This window comes from Lepidochelys kempii, chromosome 10 (genome assembly GCF_965140285.1).
Source record: "Lepidochelys kempii isolate rLepKem1 chromosome 10, rLepKem1.hap1, whole genome shotgun sequence".
In the NCBI taxonomy this organism is placed as follows: domain Eukaryota; kingdom Metazoa; phylum Chordata; order Testudines; family Cheloniidae; genus Lepidochelys; species Lepidochelys kempii.
The window spans coordinates 74,836,604-74,852,653 of NC_136389.1; the positions used below are offsets into that span (position 1 = coordinate 74,836,604).

General features: G+C 37.7%; 1 long non-coding RNA gene across 7 annotated transcripts in view; it reads right to left on the bottom strand.

The window, feature by feature from the left end:
- Nucleotides 1–5,688: 5,688 nt before the first annotated feature.
- LOC140895064 (uncharacterized) overlaps nt 5,689–16,050 on the bottom strand; it is a 131,925-nt gene continuing 121,563 nt past the window's right edge. For 3 of the 7 annotated variants that reach the window (XR_012154071.2, XR_012154074.2, XR_012154069.2), the window contains one exon: nt 5,689–9,500. This is a non-coding gene — a long non-coding RNA (uncharacterized LOC140895064). The remainder of the gene's footprint in view (nt 9,501–16,050) is intronic. The other 4 variants (XR_012154076.2, XR_012154080.2, XR_012154077.2 and 1 more) reach the window with 2 other exon arrangements.

The following is a 16,050-nucleotide window of genomic DNA, read 5'->3' on the forward strand; positions in this document are numbered from 1 at the left end:
CTCAAGGCAGGAATACAAAATAATTAGACCATTCGTGAAAGGTGTTTGTCTAACCTGTTCTTAAAAACCTCCAATGACAGAGGTTTCACAACCTCCCTAGTCAATTTGTTCCTGTGCTTAACTACCCTGACATTTAGGAAGTTTTTCCTAATATCCAACCCAAACCTTCCTTGCTGCAAGTTAAGCCCATTGATTCTTGTCCTATCCTCAGAGGTTAATGAGACTAATTTTTCACCCTCCTCCTCTTAAAAACCTTTTATGTACCAAAAACTGTTATCATGTCCCCACTTAGTCTTCTGTTCTCTAGACTAAACAAACCCATTTTTTTCAATCTTCCCTCATAGTTTTCTGGACCTTTAATCATTTTTGTTCCACTCCTCTGGACTTTCTCCAATTTGTCCACATCTTTCCTGAAATGTGGCGCTCAGAACTGGACATAGTATTCCAGCTGAGGCCTTATCAGTGCAGAATAGAGCAGAAGAATTATTTCTCATGTTTTGTTTACAACGCTCCTGCTAATACATCCCAGAATGATGTTTGCTTTTTTTGCAGCAGTGTTACATTGTTGACTCATATTTAGCTTGTGATCCACTGTGACCCCAGATCCCTTTCTGCAGTACTTCTTTCTCTGCATTCATTTCCCATTTTGTATGTGTGCAACTGATTGTTCCCCCCTAAGTGGAGTACTTTGCATTTGCCATTATTGAATTTAACCATATTTATTTCAGACCATTTATCCAGTTTGTCCAGATCATTTTGAATTTTAATCCTATCTTCCAAAGCATTTGCAACTCCTCCCAGCTTGGTATCAGCCACAAACTTTACAAGTGTACTCACTATGCCATTTTCTAAATCATGTATGAAGATATTGAACAGAACCAGAACCCATTCCTGCGGGACCCAACTTGATATGCTCTTCCAGCTTGACTATAAATCATAACTACTCTCTGAATGGTTTGTCAACCAGTTATGCACCTTATAATAGCTCCATCTAGACTGTATTTCCTTAGCTTGCTTATGAGGTCATGTGAGACAGTATCAAAAGCCTTACCACAGTCAAATATACCACATCTATGCCCCACCTCCCAGCCACAAGGCTTGTTACCCTAAGAAAGCTATTGGGTTGGTTTGACACGATTTGTTCTTGACAAATCTATGTTGACCATTACTTATCCCCATATTATCTTCTAGGTATTTGCAAACTGACTGCTTGATTATTTGCTCCATTATCTTTCCGGATATTGAAGTTAAATTGGTTGGTCGGTAATCTGAGTTGTCCTTATTTCCCTTTTTTATAGATTGGCAATATATTTGCCCTCTTTCAGTCATCTGGAAGGAATGTGATGCTGTGACATCATTGTTGGGTAGTATGGACAGCCATATTGTTTTAATTGAGATCATTTGTTGTTTTTCTATTGCTTCAAAAATAAAGACTATTTCCTTAAATCAGCTCTCACTTTTGAAATGGAAATCAGATTTGCCTTGCTATACTTTATCAAGCTCATTAGTAATGATGCATGATTGGTTAACAGAACAAGAGAAGAAAAAAAGATGTAAGAGGCTTCTCTTTCTTATCTCTCATGTTTAAATATGAAATTGTCCTGTTTTACTTGGTGCACAAGATGACCAGCTATTATTGAAAGACTGGATTTCTACACTGCAATCATGATTTTCCTCCAATTAGGATATAGACTTGTGCTGCAAAATATGAAGGGTAGATGGTATCCCAAAGGTTTTGATAGTTCCTGTTGCTAGATTACTGTTGGCATGGCACACTTCGGCAAAATACGCTTTTCATACAATGGTAGGATCAGCTTCAGGGAATGTGGGGCTTGCTTTAGAAGAGGCGGGGTTGAGAGACCACTTTTTCACTGAATTACCCATATAAGGAAAGACATTTTCAAAGTCTCATGTGTGTTGATGCATCTTTATATAACAAGCCAAGACCTTTATCCAAGAATTAAATAACTGTGGTATAGTTTTCAGCCACTTAATACTTTCCTTAAACACATTTTTTGTTGTTGGAACTTTAATAAATTTATAATTTCAACAAAGCACTAAATTTTCAAATAATTGTTTGAAAGAAAGATTTCATTTTCAGACATTTGACTATTGGAGGGAGTTATATATATATATATATATATATATATATATATATATATATATATTAGGGCTGTCAATTAATCACAGTTAACACACACAATTAACTAAAAAATTAACTGCAATTAAATACATTAATTGTGATCAATCGCACTGTTAAACAATAGAATACCAATTGAAATTTATTAAATATTCTTTGATGTTTTTCTATATTTTCAAATGTATTGATTTCTATTACAACACAGAATACAAAGTGTACAGTGCTCACTTTATATTATTATTTTTTATTACAAATATTTGCACTGTAAAAATGATAAACAAAAGAAATAGTATTTTTCAATTCACCCCATACAAGTACTGTAGTGCAATCTCTTTATTGTGAAAGTGTAACTTACAAATGTAGGGGGGTTTTGTTACATAACTGCACTCAAAAACAAAACAGTATACAACTTTAGAGCCTACAAGTCCACTTAGTCCTACTTCTTGTTCAGCCAATTGCAAAGACAAACAAGTTTGTTTACATTTGTGAGATACTGCTGACTGCTTCTTATTTACGATGTCACCCGAAAGTGAGAACACATAGCACATTTGTAGCGGGCATTGCAAGGTATTTACATGCCAGATATGCTAAACATTCATATGCCCCTTAATGCTTCAGCCACCATTCCAGAGGACATGCTTCCATGCTGATGATGCTCATTAAAAAAAGAATGTGTTAATTAAATTTGTGACTGAACTCCTTGGGGAAGAATTGTATGTTTCCTGTTCTGTTTTACCTGCATTCTACCATACATTCATGTTATAGCAGTCTTGGATGATGACCCAGCACATGTTCGTTTTAAGAACACTTTCACAGCAGATTTGACAAAATGAAAAGAAGGTACCAATGTGAGATTACTAAGGATAGATACAGCACTCGACCCAAGGTTTAAGAATCTGAAGTGCCTTCCAAAATGTGAGAGTGATGAGGTGTGGAGCATGCTTTCAGATGTCTTAAAAGAACAATACTATGATGCGGAAACTACAGAACCTGAACCACCAAAAAAGAAAATCAACCTTTTGCTAGTGGCATCTGACTCAGATGATGAAAATGAACATGTGTCGGTCCTCTCTGCTTTGGATCATTATCAAGCAGAACCCATCCTCAGCATGGATGCATGTCTTCTGGAATGGTGGTTGAAGCATGAAGGGAAATTTGAATCTTTAGTGCATCTGGCTCATAAACATCCTGCGATGCTGGCTACAACAGTGCAATGTGAACGCCTGGTCTCGCTTTCAGGTGACATTGTAAACAAGACGTGGGCAGCATTATCTCCTGCAAATTGTAACCAAACTTATTTGTCTGAGCGACTGGCTGAAGTAGGACTGAGTGACTTGTAGATTCTAAAGTTTTACATTGTTTTATTTTTGAATTCAGTTATTTTTGTACATAATTCTAAATTTGTGAGTTCAACTTTCATTATAAAGAGATTGCACTACAGTACTTGTATTAGGTGAATTGAAATAAACTATTTCTTTTGTTTTTTACAGTGCAAATATTTGTAATCAAAAATAAATATAAAGTGAGCACTGTATACTTTGTATTCTGTGCCGTAATTGAAATCAATATATTTGAAAATGTAGAAAACATCCAAAAATATTTAAATAAATGGTGTTCTATTATTTGTTTAACAGTGCGATTAATCGCGTGATTAATTGCAATTAATTTTTTTAATCGCTTGACAACCCTAATATATATATAAAAATACACACACACACTTTACAGTCAATTTAATACTTGGAGAAGTTAGGGACCGATAGAACTGGTCAGAAACATCTGTGAGGAGTACTTCCTCATGTAGGCCTTAATTCAAGAAAACACTTAATCACACTTTTAAGCTTAAGCATGTGTGTTAGTGCTTCCAGGATAAGGATCCTTTCCTAAATTGGAGGCCATAGGGAATGATCCAACACCAGTTGAAGCCTATAGAAAGGAGTCCTTTGACTTCAGTGCAATCTGGCCCTTAATTAACCATCCATATGGTATTTATACTATACTCAGATGGTAAACCGTAAAACTGTAAAGAATAAGAACATAAGAGGTCGTTGTGCTGTAAAATAAAGAATTACTATTATTCGCAAGGTACTTCTTTTCTTTAATAATGTGTTTCTGTTTGGGGTTCAGATAAAATAAGTGCTCTGAGATTTTTTTTTTTTTTAATTCTTCTTTTGCTTCTCTTTCCTTATGGCATGGCAAAGGATATGGTACATTTTCCTGAAAGCTCTATGCCCATTTTCAAATTTGTAGCAAATCTCCTTTTAATAGGTCTGCCTTGACATGCTTTCTTTAATCCAGTGAAAGATTGCACTGTTTAAAAGCTCCTGAAAGGTGATTGCTGTCCTTGAAATAGAAAGTGTAGTTTCAATTTAAACAACAAGAATCGCTTGCCGTTTGACTGAAATACATTAAGCAGTACAGTACAACGCCATGTGACTATCTCTTGTAATTGTCAACAGATTGGCAAACTGACATATAATCCTGGCAAACCGGTATTTAATTGCTAAAATATGACTTTGTAGCAACTACAAGTATGTCTGGCAATGTCAAGCTATCCCATACCACGTGGCTAGTGTGCTTTCGAAATGAAGTTTTATACCAGTTTGCAGCTGCCATGCTCCTCCTGAACTGCAAGTAGAGAGACATTACTAGAAGAGACATCATTAGCTGGGGCCTGTGAGTTGCAGGAGATGGCATTGCACTTTCCTGTTAGTTTAGCCAGACTTTCCAAGGTATACTCCAAAATGAAGTCAGACTATTATTATTTATAGTCTCTACTGTGGTTTTATTTAATGGTAGGTTTGCCTTTGTTGAGCTCAGAAAACAAAATCTCACACAGCTGGCAAAAGCTGGAAAACGAATCTTGTTTTCATTGGACTCACTAAAAGCCAAAACTGGGGTTTTCACCTTGATATTTAAATAATTGGAGGAAGTGGTTACAGCATGAGAGCCGAGAACCTTTTGTTTAATTCCCATCTCTCACACTGATTCATTATGAAGACCTTAGCCAAGTCAGTTAACTTGTGTTAGGGTATGTCTACACTGCAGTAAAATACCCCTCGCTGGCCAGAGTCAGCTGACTTAGGCCCACGAGGTTTGGGCTGCAGGGCTATAAAATTTCAGTGTAGACATTAGGGCTCTACATTGCAATTTTATAGCCCCTCAACCCAAGCCCCACAAGCCCAAGTCAGCTGACACAGGTCAGCCCCCGGAGCCAGGGCTCCAGCCCAAGACCGAACATCTACACTGAAATTTTATAACCCCAAACCTAAACCCCATGAGCCCAAGTCAGCTGACATGGGCCAGCCACAACGTAGACCTACCCTTAGTTTCTCCACTTCTAAAAGGGGTATCACAGTGCTTACCTACCTCTCAAAGGTGTTGTGGGATTTCTTTAATTATGTTTGCAAAGATGTTCTGAGGTGTCAGAGGCTACAGTGCTGAGATCTATATAAGTAACTAGATAGATCGATAGATAATGAGGAAAGACACTAAAGACATACAAAGTATTCTTAGTTTCTTACTGACAGCTTTAATGGAAATCATTGTAGGTAATTATCAAATATACAAAGAAACAATGTAGTAGAAGTGAAAACAGTTAAAATATTAAAAAGCCATCTTTTTCACATTTAAAGTGAAATATTAATTAACCAATAAAAAAATCTAGCATGTTATGAACTAATAAACAACTTACTCTTTTTTTTAAATTGCAACACATTGTCTCACATCAAAGTTGGGGTGGAGAAGGCAACCAGAACATAATATTACAATAACTTTTTTTCTGTTGTACCAAATGACTGGTGCAGACAATAATTTTACCCGTCAGTTTGTGGTACAGAGGAATGACAGCTGCCCACTGTACTAGTTGTTAAGAGATGCATCCTGGTTAGCTGTTTTACATATATAACATACCTATGTGCTTCGCACAAACAGAAAGCAAATTTAATCCATAAAAACAAAACCCATTTCTGGAAGCACTTCCTTAATTTTTTGCAGAACTTCAGCGAAGTCAGAAATCAGTTAATTCTTTCATTTTTACCAATTTACAACAATGGCCAGCCATCCAACAAGCTCATTGGATGGAAAAGATCCCATGGGGACAGACATATAACACATATGGTATGAAAAAGTTATTACAACTTTTTATTACTTGTTACAGGTCGGCATGGGGAGAGAGAAATATTCATCCAGTTTAAAGCTGTCATTGGTATATCTTTTTACTTTAGTTTAATCTGTTATTTTGCAAACTAAACAAACCCTCTGGTGGATTTATTTTTGAAGAGCTACAGATACATATAAAAAGTAGGAGCATTAACATTAGCAGAGCACAATGAAAATATCATTAAGAACTGTCTTGTAGGTGGGTCTGCTGTTTCTCATCGAACAAATGGAGCATATGTATTTGGAATTCTTATGTGTTGTTTCACTTTATGGCTCGCTTGTAGTTTTCATCTCTTGGCATCAGTGGAACACTTCCCAGGATGTTTTAAGTCACAGCCTCATACTCCTCTTTAGTGAGTTGTCAGAGTTTCTCCATGTAAATTTGTAAGTTTTTCTTTTACCCGGCATCTCTCCCACTCAAGCATAACCCTGGGCTGACTTGTAATGTGTCCTAATTGTATAGAAAGCCATAGTCCCTTAATGACTGGCTATAACCTTTGTTGTGTGTGCAGGTTGTTAATCCCTTTTTAATAGCTGTATTTGTGTCAGATAAGGTCAGACATGAATTCTTATTTGCCTTTGTTCCACTTACAGAAATCTTCTTTAAGATTCTTGGATGTTTTCATTCTAAGAAGGAGTGGAGCCCCACACAATACAAATGTCCCTGTGATCACACCTGTGCACGTTTGTGTGAATACAGGCCTATAGACTGTATGTGTAGGCATACTGAATCATCATATACTATACATTTATATATGTGTCTATCAACTGCTTGTTCCGTTAAACTAACCAGAAATAAACAACTAATTTATGAATCTAGTGAACACTAATGGCTCCATTCTGAATCTGATTTAAGAATGTCTCAATATCATCTGCTTGGCTAGGTTATAGAAACTGCCTTTCTTGACATCAGACATGCATAACCTTGTAGGGCCCTATAACAGAGATTTTGCTGGTCATGATTAATATCAGGAATGCCCAAGATACTTTACGGTGGATGTACATGGCCATGCAAAAGGATGAGAGTAAATTCCCACATACTAGGATTTACATTATGCTTTATTCCTCTACAGAGAGAAAGATAAAGAGCTGGGGACATTCTTCCACCTCATTCTCCATCTCTCCTTCATCCCTGGATTATGAAATTTATTTTGGCATCTACATTTATGTAGTTCACAGTTATCCTTGTTTAACCCGTTCCTACCATGCAGTTATCAACTCAGATTATATTACATTATGGTAAACCATAAATACAGCCAGGAGAGAGAGGAGGGGCAAGAAACAAAGTTGCCCTAATCTCAAAGCACCATCAACTCTGCCTTCCGGCTCCAGAGCTCAAGTCTACTCCACATTTAAAACAGAAATGGGGAAAGCCAGCAGCCATACGTCCTTTCACTAAAATTAAGTAATAAACTGCAGGGCCTTAGCGTAATGTTGCGTGACCTTGTGGTCTCCTTAGTGGTGGAGTATCACAAACAGGCAAAGTCCCTGGAAAGCTGGATGGATGCTGGCGTGAGCTCAGTAAACAGAGCATGTATTTTATTACTGAAGGGGGCACAGGGACAGCTCCGCCCAGGAAGCTGGTACTACTTCTTCCCCCAAAGCAGGAAGCACAGGAAACTCAGGTTACTTCTTGAATCAGGGGTTCTTGCCATCTGGGAGGAGCCATACCCTTTAGGTGGCGCTTAACTGCCTATGGATGTGCCACACAATAATTCTGTGACGGTAATATACAATCAAAACTCTGTATCTGCTTCCAGAGCAGGTGGGTGAGTTTATATCTGTTGCTGTTTTCATCGACCAGTTGTTAATAGTAATCCTTTATCTGTTAAAATGGTGGTGTGTTTTTCAGCCACCAAACCTCAAAAAGGACAACAGCTCAGAAGGAGAAGTGGGAGCTCAGCATGTCACATGACCTTAAAATACAGTAAATTATCTTGTATATAAATGACTAATGTATGTTTCTGATTGTGTCTAGTGCTGTGCAAGCAAAGCTTAATGTGGTGTTTCGATTACTTTAATAGCTTTTGTTAATAAGGCAGTTCTCTCTGATTTTTTTTAAATTTCATTTTAGCATGAAAAGGAGCCCAAACAATGCTGTGGGGGGACCCATTTTGTGGATATATTTCTTGAGTCTTTGATATTGTTTATATATCTGTTTACTAGGAGGATTATGTAATATTTGTACATGGTACCATAGATAGCCAATGAAACCTTATACAGAGAGTATGAACTTGAGGCCTGATTTCAGGGGCTGTCGATACATTTGAAAATCCTGCCAAGAATCCCTGTCGCAGAGAACTTACAGATGAGGTTAGGTATTTTATGACATGATGTAGGAAGAGATTACTTCGGGCAGAGGTTTAGAACTATATGAGGTTTTTATGGCTGTCTGTTTGAGTATGTGGGGTGACTGTGGTTGTATGTTTATGGTTGTGGATGACTGCTACTTTACGTCTAGAAGAGGGACTGCTTGTGGTTACTGGTTTGAAAGCCAGCAATGAATCCCAGAAGTAGAATCCTCTATAAAGAGAGGATTACATGAATTACTAAAAAATGCCTAGGGTTTATAATTTATATGGCAGGATGGGTTTTCCCACATGGCTCCACAGACCTTATGTTCTTCTTAGCTGTACTGTTCTCTGGATGTGTGATGAATCCTGCTTGTGGGCCTAGGAGGGGCATTCATTTACATGGCTCTGAAGATTTCCAACAATGAACCTTTCCCCATGGAAAGACACCATGCTGTGGGGCATCTTTCACAACCAACTCGACTGAAGTGCATCTTGGGCTACCATTTTATTATGCACTTTTCTGTCTCGAAACAGCAAAATGGATTTAAGACTCATTTTACCACCAAACAAAAATAAAATCTAAAATAAAACTAAACTCAACTCAAAATAGTACATAAAATGACAAGGGCCTGGTCATCTCCTGATATACATGGCCTGACTAAAGCACATATTTTGGTTTGGTAGGCATATCAACTGTGACTACTATACTGAAATAACTGTATTAAAGTTGGTGAGTTGGATTGAGAGATGGAAGATGTGAGTTCTCTTTCTAGTCTCTTTAGTGGAAATTTGGATCAAGCCCAAAGCCAAAGTCAATAAGAGTCTTACATTGAAGTCCATAGGTGTCTCTCTCGGATTGGGAGGCTTTGGTTTAGGCCTTTGGCCTCTCTTTTCTTCTGTTTCCCCATCTGTAAAAGGAGAATAATGATGCTTACTCACTTTTGTACAGTACTTTGAAATCTGTGGATGAAAAGTTGTATAGAACTTCTAAGTAGCAAACACAAAATAATGGTTTAAATTAAGACAGTGGACAAAATTGCATGAGCCCATTGCCTGGTTGTACAGACAGAGCTAAAGATGTCTCTCCCATTATGTGGCTATATAAGGACATCCCACAATAACACTCCCTGTATTCCCTGTTCTCTGGGGAGCACTGGGACTGCTCACTCTCACTCCCCCTCAAAAAAGAGAATGCCAAAAAGGGGAGCAAGGAAGAGTGGAGAGGAAAGGAGTTCATGGCAAGACCCTACATGTAAATCAATGTAGAGGTAAGATCCTAAGATGATGTAAATAGCTGTAGGTCTGTTGACAGTGGAGCTAGACCAGTTTATACCAGCTGAGCATCTGCCCCTGGATAGGTAATATAAGAGATGGCAGCCTGATCCAGAGAAGTAGAAAATTAGGAGTCAGGGTTCCAGGGTTCTAATCCTGGCTTGGCCACTGACTCACACAGCATAGTCTTGGCTAGGTCACAACCTCTTTTTGTCTTTGCTTCTTCTTATGTAAAAAGGGAATAATAAATGGAACGTATTAAACTACTGCATGGAACAAAATGAGGATTAATTGATTAATGTTCACACAAGGCTTTGAAGGTGTAAGCAACACTATTATACATAAGTGATAAGTATCATTAAAATGTTGCCAAATAAATTTGTTACATTTATGAAGCAAATTGCCTATGACAGTGAAACTCTGGAGACATTTTCTGGGCTCCTTCTGCTTTTGATATAGTCTTTCTAATCCTACAGTCCTGTTGTTGACATTCCAGCCTCATGCACACCCATCGACAATCTTGGAGCGTGTGTCCAGTGCTTTTTTTTTTTTTGCTCCATCCGGCTTAGTTGGCAGATATTAATATACCTCTGGAAAGTAAAACAAACTGAATAAAAGGAACCCTAATATGTCAAATAAAAAATTACTGACCTCAAACTGACATAGTATCTGTGTCATCTGACCTTTGGAAAGATGGCTCCATAGAAACCCCAGCTATCAAGGAGTTAATACATGCAGTGTAGTATAAGTGTTTGGTTAATTTGCTTATTAAAATCATGAAAAGCTTTTGGCTCTTTGACACCCAGACAAAAGGCAAGCAATTGAGTGACTTTTGACCTGAGCTTATCAGATGACTGGTGTAATGCTGTCAAACCCTCATCACTGCATTCAAGTAAGGTCACATTTTATAGGTGTTTATGACAGTTTAAGGTTCATACTGCCTATCTTTGTCAACACTAGAATGATGCAGGTCAACTGGCCGGGTTAATGAGCCAGAGCACAAGAGAAAAAACATGGGAAACAGACTAATATCTAAATTAAAAATCAAATTTAAAGAACCTGTAAAACAAACAAGTTCTAACAGAGGCTGGAAAATCACAAGTCACTGGAGCTGGATTGAATACTTTGACTTCCACTTGTGTAATTGTATGTGGGAGTTAAACAATATTTGGGCATAGCAAAATTGTGGACAAAAATGTTACAAAATAGTTTGTGATACTTCCTGAGATTTCATTTTAGCCATGTTTGTGACCATAAAATAGTGTGCTTTCCTGAAATTTCACCAAAACAGTTCTTTCACTGCAAAAAGATGACAATTCACAAGTTGACACAAAAATGGTCCTGTTTCATAGTGCAAATATTTTGTGAAAACTGGATTAGTCTCAAATTCACAGCAAAATGGGCATAGGCTCAGATTTTGAGCATTTCAAATTGAGAATATCTGTGCCACATCCAAGCACTATGGAAGTTAGTAACAAACAGAAAGTGATCATATTTTCAAAATCTCTGACACTTTTTGGGTGACATTTTTAGTGTAAAAATAAGCTGTACACAAGATAAAATTATACTTAAAATGTATATAGGTGTCATTACTGACAGTTTCTGCTTAAATAGTGATATTGGTCTATTTCTCAGAGGGGAGGATTTTTACCAATAACTTAATCTTCTGAATTTATTTATCATAAAACACCAAACATCCCATTAGCATTCAGTTTGAGCTAAAGAACATATTTGATAGTGGGTACACTCATGTGGCATTTTTTTTCATTCCAAACACCATTCATCATACAAAACGTTCATTCCTCTGGACTGTTTGTTCCTGGTAAATAAAGGACAAATTCTACGAGGAATAACAGTATTCCGTGAACTAACATTCTGGAGCTATAAAGTGAAATAATTTTTTGATTGATAAAATGAAAACCAGGACATTTCAGATGTCCTAAAAGAAGTTCCACTGTCCAAATAAAAATGGGTTGAATAGTCACTTTGCCCTTATAACTTGGGTCTCCTATAGACCTATCAATTTATCTTTCCCAGTGAAAATCAGTACTATGTCGTGGCTGAAAATAAAGAGTTTTTTTTCCTCCTTACTTGAGTTTTTGGCTGGTTGATATGGTGGGTTGGTTTGTTTGTTTATGCTTTTCCCTGAAGCGAAGATAATGGCCTTATTACAATGATTGTCTTAAAAGTTTAGTTCTTCCCCCACCCCTCACATTAGGACATCTTGGGGTTTTTTAGTGTTATATAAATGATATTGAAGTGAAATATACCATTATATATAATTTTTCCATGACAGCAATCACTGAAAGTTGTAGGACTATATCCATTGTTCAGAGGAAGTAGTGTACAAAATAAAATCCTAGCTTATCATATGAATCATAAGATCCATTAATCTCTGTATAGGTTAGAATATTGTAAATCAGCTCTTCCTGATTTTATTTATATACACACACGCACACACCCATACATATAAATAATGAATGTAATGCCACACTGATGGCCTTGGAGACTTACATGAATCTACAGAGAATCTTACATTAAGCTCACCTAGTGTAGCTATTCTGCACATATCCCTGCACACCAATGTAGACATGCTGTGAGGCTCCATGGTGGGTGGTAGGGAAGCCTGTCAAGCAAAGAAAAAGAAGTGCCTCCATACTACTTGTGTGTCTCTTATGGGCCCACATAGTGAGGAAGGTGGAGATGGAAGTGGACCAGTGTTGGACCCATAGGAAACATATTTACATCAATCCCTATTGCAGCCCTTCACCCAAGTTGGGGTGGCCAATTTTTGCCTCCCTAACCTCTCCAAACATCGTGTGCATATAAGGTCTGATCATTTAGGGAAAACCTTTTGCAAACCTCTCTTACACATATTTTTAGTGATTTGGGCCCAAACTTAAAATCCTGAGGACCTTAACAATATTTTTGTTTTGTCTGAAATCTTTGGATTTCACTTTTGATAGAAAACAAGGTTATAATTTCATCTTCTTTTTTTTTTTAATGAATTGCATACATGTGGATTTATATGGGTTTTCGTGGAAAAATTCTAATAATAAATTATATAAGGAATAATTGAACATAAAGCTAGAAGAAATATAGAACAGTAGAAATGTATGGAAACTCACTGAGTTATTGATGAAATAGACCATATGTCCTCTGACACCTTGGTTTGATGGAATGCCTCCTTAACTGCTTCCTTAATGCATCCCGTTGTGCCTAGGTGTGGGATGACATAAGGTCTGCCTCACTCCTTTAATATGCTTTCATCTCTCTCATTTACAAGCTGTGTGTCCTTGTTTGTTTGCAAGAATATTGGAAGAATATTGGAAGGGTAACTGTTTTATGGCAAGTAGTGCCAGGAGAATGAGAAGAAAAGCCTCTCATTATTACAATAATTTTGCCAGAGACTGCCATAAATTAAAGGAATCCAACTCTTCCCCTTTCTCTTAATTGGAAGGGGGTTAAAGGATTTGAAAGTACTATTTCTTCACTAAAATATAGATTTTTTTTCCAGAAAGTTTCTTATAAACTCCCCATCTTGATATAGGTTCTATTAACACAAAAGTTACAGGCTTCCTGGAGTCTCTGTACTTTGAATGATCTTACTTTATCTTATTTAAAGTACTTTCCACTGGTATTTCCAATTATTATTGTCAGGATCCCAGTCAAGGATGGTGCCTGGGTTGGAGGGCACATGGTCTGAGTTCAGTCTAAAGGGTCAAGGCCTAAAGCAGCAGTCCACACTAGCTTCATAGGATCTGGTCAGAGTCAAGTTTGATGAACCGCACTGGGTTGGAACCAAATGAGTCAGCCAGACTAGGGTTAGTAGTCCAGAGGCAAAATGAGATGAGCAGAGCAGGAAATCAGGAAGCAAAAGTGAGGCTAGGTGTCAGGAACTGGGCTGGAGTCAGGAACCAGGAGGAAGGCCATGTATCAGGAGTACACAACAAGACAGGAGACATTCCAGATGACTGGAAAAGGGCAATCTAGTGCCCATCTATAAAAAGGGAAATAAGGACAACCCGGGGAATTACAGACCAGTTATCTTACCTTCTGGAAAAATAATGGACCAAATAATTAAGAAATCAATTTGCAAACACCTGGAAGATAATGAGGTGATAAGTAACAGTCAGCATGGATTGGTCAAGAACAAATTGTGTCAAACCAACTTGATAGCTTTCTTTGACAGGGTAACAAGCCTTGTGGATAGAGGGGAAGCAGTAGATGTGGTATATCTTGACTTTAGTAAGGCTTTTGATACTGTCTCTCATGACTGTCTCATAAACAAACTAGGGAAATACAACCTAGATGGAGCTGCTATAAGGTGGGTGCATAACTGGTTGTAAAATCATTCCCAGAGAGTAGTTATCAGTGGTTCACAGTCATGCTGGAAGGGCATAATGAGTGGAGTCCTGCAGGGATCGGTTCTGGGTTTGGTTCTGTTCAATATCTTCATCAATGATTTAGGTAATGGCATAGAGAGTACACTTATAAAGTTTGTGGATGATACCAAACTGGGAGGGGTTAAGCACTGGAATAAATTGCCTAGGGAGGTTGTAGAATCTCCATCATTTGGGGATTTTTAAGAGCAGGTTGGACAAACACCTGTCAGGGATGATCTAGATAATACTTAGCCCTGCCATGAGTGCAGGGGACTGGACTAGATGACCTCTCGAGGTCCCTTCCAGTTCTATGATTCTATGAACAAGGTCTGTCTGAACAGCAGGCTGGAGATGCACCTAGTTGCACAAACAACCTCCAGGGTGTTTTATCTGGGCCTTAAATAGTGTGCTTGGGCCAATCAGGGAACGTGGTAGGTTCTGTCAATCAGGACCTCTTTGGGCAGGACATCTTGTGGTACTTGAACTCATAGGCTGCTGTTCCCCACTTGACAAGAGTGTCCGGTTGTGGTGTGGACAAGGCAGCCACCCAGAAGTCTCCAGACTCATGGATACTTCCTATTAATAAATTTATTAATCATTATTATTATTATTATTATTCCCAATCAAGATCTGACCCTCATTATGCTAGCTTCTAAACAAGCAAGTAATATATAAGAAGATACTGTCCTGCCTTAAAGAGTTTATGATCTAATTTAAGACAAGAAACAAGTGAGCTTAACAAATGCTCAACACAAATTCAAAATGTAAACATACTACAGATAGGAAAATGGCCATAAATTCCTCTATCAAAGATAATACCTATCAATGTCTCTCTCACAGTCATGAAACATGTCAGACAGTATGTACATATTCAGTGGAATGCATGTTTTGTTGTTGTTGCTGCTGAAATTCCAAATCCCATTTTTTTGTTGTGTAGAATATATATGGACCAGGAAAAAAAGAGATAAGAAAAATGCTCCTGATTCAAAGAAATGAAAGATATGACTCTGTGTGTTTTCTTTCTGTGATGAATCTCGCACACCTGGGGATGCTACTAATTAATAAATAGTAAAATAACACGGCCTTGGCTCAAACGCCATCTTTTTCTGTATAAAGAATATAAAAATTAAATAAAACAAGCAAACACATTTTTTCTCTGCTTTTACAAGAAAATACAAGAGTGTCTCCTCTTGAGTTGATGATCGCTGTAAGAGTGAAAACTGGAGGTTTTGTACTTAGGACATGAGATTGAGACTCAAGTGACCTGGATTCAAGTCCTGGCTATGAGGGAGTTTGGCAAGTCACTTAATCTCTTTGTCTCTCAGTTTACTATTTGTTGAATGGGGATAACATTTCCCTTCTCTGAGTCTTTGACTTGCATATTCCGATTGTAAGCTCTTCAGGAGGGACTGAATCTTTTTGTGTGTCCATACAGCACTAATCACAATGAGGTCTGTATCTCAGATAGAGCCTCTCGGCACTATGTAACACAAATAATAAATAACAATGTGTCTTGAGTCTAGACATGAGCCATTTGCTGAGATAGGACTCAAAGGCCACATCCTCAACTGCTATAAACAGGCAAAGCTCCATGGGCTTCAATGTAGCTACACTGGTTTACAGCAGCTGAGAATATGGGCCAAGGGTCAGGACCTTAAGTTTCTGTGTGATTCCCCTTTCAGGTATTGGAAAAGATGGCATGGAATGGCATGAAGTAAGTAAAATAGCCATAAATGTATCCCCTAAAGATAACACCTCTCCCAATTTCTCTTTCAGTCTTTGTAAAATTAGACATGTTGAA